This window comes from Oncorhynchus mykiss, unplaced genomic scaffold (assembly GCF_013265735.2).
Source record: "Oncorhynchus mykiss isolate Arlee unplaced genomic scaffold, USDA_OmykA_1.1 un_scaffold_308, whole genome shotgun sequence".
NCBI classification, from domain to species: domain Eukaryota; kingdom Metazoa; phylum Chordata; class Actinopteri; order Salmoniformes; family Salmonidae; genus Oncorhynchus; species Oncorhynchus mykiss.
In genome coordinates, this window is record NW_023493757.1 from 101,776 (window position 1) to 105,013 (window position 3,238).

Here is a 3,238-nt window from a genome sequence, read left to right on the forward strand (position 1 = left end):
GGCCAACAGGCATAGCCTACAGAAAGTGAAATTTAACAACTGAAAGATAATGCAGTAACTCATTATAATGCAATAACACAAAATGTTCCCCTCATTCATTTGTTATTAAGTCCAGCTGTCTTCTTATTTAACCTTGATCTTTGCTCAGCTCCAGAAGGTCTGCATTTGAGAGTGTTTATTATGAATTGCTATTTCACTGTGTGAAGTTGTTATTTCATCATTCTTATTATTACTGCTGAGCAGCATGACTCCTGAGAGGCACTAAAAAACTGTCAGAAGTGGGATTTGAACCCACGCCTCCATGGGAGACTGCGACCTTAACGCAGCGCCTTAGACCGCTCGGCCATCCTGACTACAGCACAGTAACTGGGTATCGGGTTAAAGTGTATGCGGTAAAAGTAGAAATATGAACAACGCTCTAAAATCACCACAGAGACCAGAACAACTATGCACGATACTGACTTGCACTTTCAATAGTCATTTGTTTTTATAAATTAAAAAGTCCAGTCATTGATTTAACCTCAATATGGCCTTCAATGGGAAAGAGTAGTAAATCGTCATTGAATGAGCGCTAAACTGGCATCAGAACATGGCCATTCTGATATAAATGATAAAATTCCTCAGATAAGACCGAAAAAGTGTCTGGAAATATCAGCAACCATCAGGGTAAGAGTGACAACAGGTCCACATGGGGGAAATCCTTACAAATGGCTTAATGGGTCATTTCAACGCAATCGTGTTATTATTTATTATTAGGGTTTAACAAGGCAGCTCACCTGTAACTTCAAATCAAATCAAATCAAATGTTATTTGTCACATACACATGGTTAGCAGATGTTAATGCGAGTGTAGCGAAATGCTTTTGCTTCTAGTTCCGACAATGCAGTAATAACCAACAAGTAATCTAACTAACAATTCCAAAACTACTGTCTTGTACACAGTGTAAGGGGATAAAGAATATGTACATAAGGATATATGAATGAGTGATGGTACAGAGCAGCATAGACAAGATACAGTAGATGGTATCGAGTACAGTATATACATATGAGATGAGTATGTAAACAAAGTGGCATAGTTAATTAAAGTGGCTAGTGATACATGTATTACATAAGGATACAGTCGATGATATAGAGTACAGTATATACGTATGCATATGAGATGAATAATGTAGGGTAAGTAACATTATATAAGGTAGCATTGTTTAAAGTGGCTAGTGATATATTTACATCATTTCCCATCAATTCCCATTATTAAAGTGGCTGGAGTTGAGTCAGTGTCAGTGTGTTGGCAGCAGCCACTCAATGTTAGTGGTGGCTGTTTAACAGTCTGATGGCCTTGAGATAGAAGCTGTTTTTCAGTCTCTAAGGTCCCAGCTTTGATGCACCTGTACTGACCTCGCCTTCTGGATGATAGCGGGGTGAACAGGCAGTGGCTCGGGTGGTTGATGTCTTTGATGATCTTTATGGCCTTCCTGTGACATCGGGTGGTGTAGGTGTCCTGGAGGGCAGGTAGTTTGCCCCCGGTGATGCGTTGTGCAGACCTCACTACCCTCTGGAGAGCCTTACAGTTGAGGGCGGAGCAGTTGCCGTACCAGGCGGTGATACAGCCCGCCAGGATGCTCTCGATTGTGCATCTGTAGAAGTTTGTGAGTGCTTTTGGTGATAAGCCGAATTTCTTCAGCCTCCTGAGGTTGAAGAGGCGCTGCTGCGCTTTCTTCACAATGCTGTCTGTGTGAGTGGACCAATTCAGTTTGTCTGTGATGTGTATGCCGAGGAACTTAAAACTTGCTACCCTCTCCACTACTGTTCCATCGATGTGGATAGGGGGGTGTTCCCTCTGCTGTTTCCTGAAGTCCACAATCATCTCCTTAGTTTTGTTGACGTTGAGTGTGAGGTTATTTTCCTGACACCACACTCCGAGGGCCCTCACCTCCTCCCTGTAGGCCGTCTCGTCGTTGTTGGTAATCAAGCCTGCCACTGTTGTGTCGTCCGCAAACTTGATGATTGAGTTGGAGGCGTGCGTGGCCACGCAGTCGTGGGTGAACAGGGAGTACAGGAGAGGGCTCAGAACGCACCCTTGTGGGGCCCCAGTGTTGAGGATCAGCGGGGAGGAGATGTTGTTGCCTACCCTCACCACCTGGGGGCGGCCCGTCATTAAGTCCAGTACCCAGTTGCACAGGGCGGGGTCGAGACCCAGGGTCTCGAGCTTGATGACGAGCTTGGAGGGTACTATGGTGTTGAATGCCGAGCTGTAGTCAATGAACAGCATTCTCACATAGGTATTCCTCTTGTCCAGATGGGTTAGGGCAGTGTGCAGTGTGGTTGAGATTGCATCGTCTGTGGACCTATTTGGGCGGTAAGCAAATTGGAGTGGGTCTAGGGTGTCAGGTAGGGTGGAGGTGATATGGTCCTTGACTAGTCTCTCAAAGCACTTCATGATGACGGAAGTGAGTGCTACGGGGCGGTAGTCGTTTAGCTCAGTTACCTTAGCTTTCTTGGGAACAGGAACAATGGTGGCCCTCTTGAAGCATGTGGGAACAGCAGACTGGTATAGGGATTGATTGAATATGTCCGTAAACACACCGACCAGCTGGTCTGCGCATGCTCTGAGGGCGCGGCTGGGGATGCCGTCTGGGCCTGCAGCCTTGCGAGGGTTAACACGTTTAAATGTCTTACTCACCTCGGCTGCAGTGAAGGAGAGAACGCATGTTTTCGTTGCAGGCCGTGTCAGTGGCACTGTATTGTCCTCAAAGCGGGCAAAAAAATTATTTAGTCTGCCTGGGAGCAGGACATCCTGGTCCGTGACTGGGCTGGATTTCTTCCTGTAGTCCGTGATTGACTGTAGACCCTGCCACATGCCTCTTGTGTCTGAGCCGTTGAATTGAGATTCTACTTTGTCTCTGTACTGACGCTTAGCTTGTTTGATAGCCTTGCGGAGGGAATAGCTGCGCTGTTTGTATTCGGTCATGTTACCAGACACCTTGCCCTGATTAAAAGCAGTGGTTCGCGCTTTCAGTTTCACGCGAATGCTGCCATCAATCCACGGTTTCTGGTTAGGGAATGTTTTAATCGTTGCTATGGGAACGACATCTTCAACGCACGTTCTAATGAACTCGCACACCGAATCAGCGTATTCGTCAATGTTGTTGTCTGACGCAATACGAAACATGTCCCAGTCCACGTGATGGAAGCAGTCTTGGAGTGTGGAGTCAGCTTGGTCGGACCAGCGTTGGACAGAC

At 46.3% G+C, this 3,238-nt stretch overlaps 1 non-coding gene across 1 annotated transcript; it reads right to left on the reverse strand.

The window, feature by feature from the left end:
• Positions 1-270: 270 nt before the first annotated feature.
• Positions 271-353, reverse strand: trnal-aag. The gene has a single exon. It is a non-coding gene; the product is annotated as a tRNA-Leu (tRNA).
• Positions 354-3,238: the final 2,885 nt, after the last annotated feature.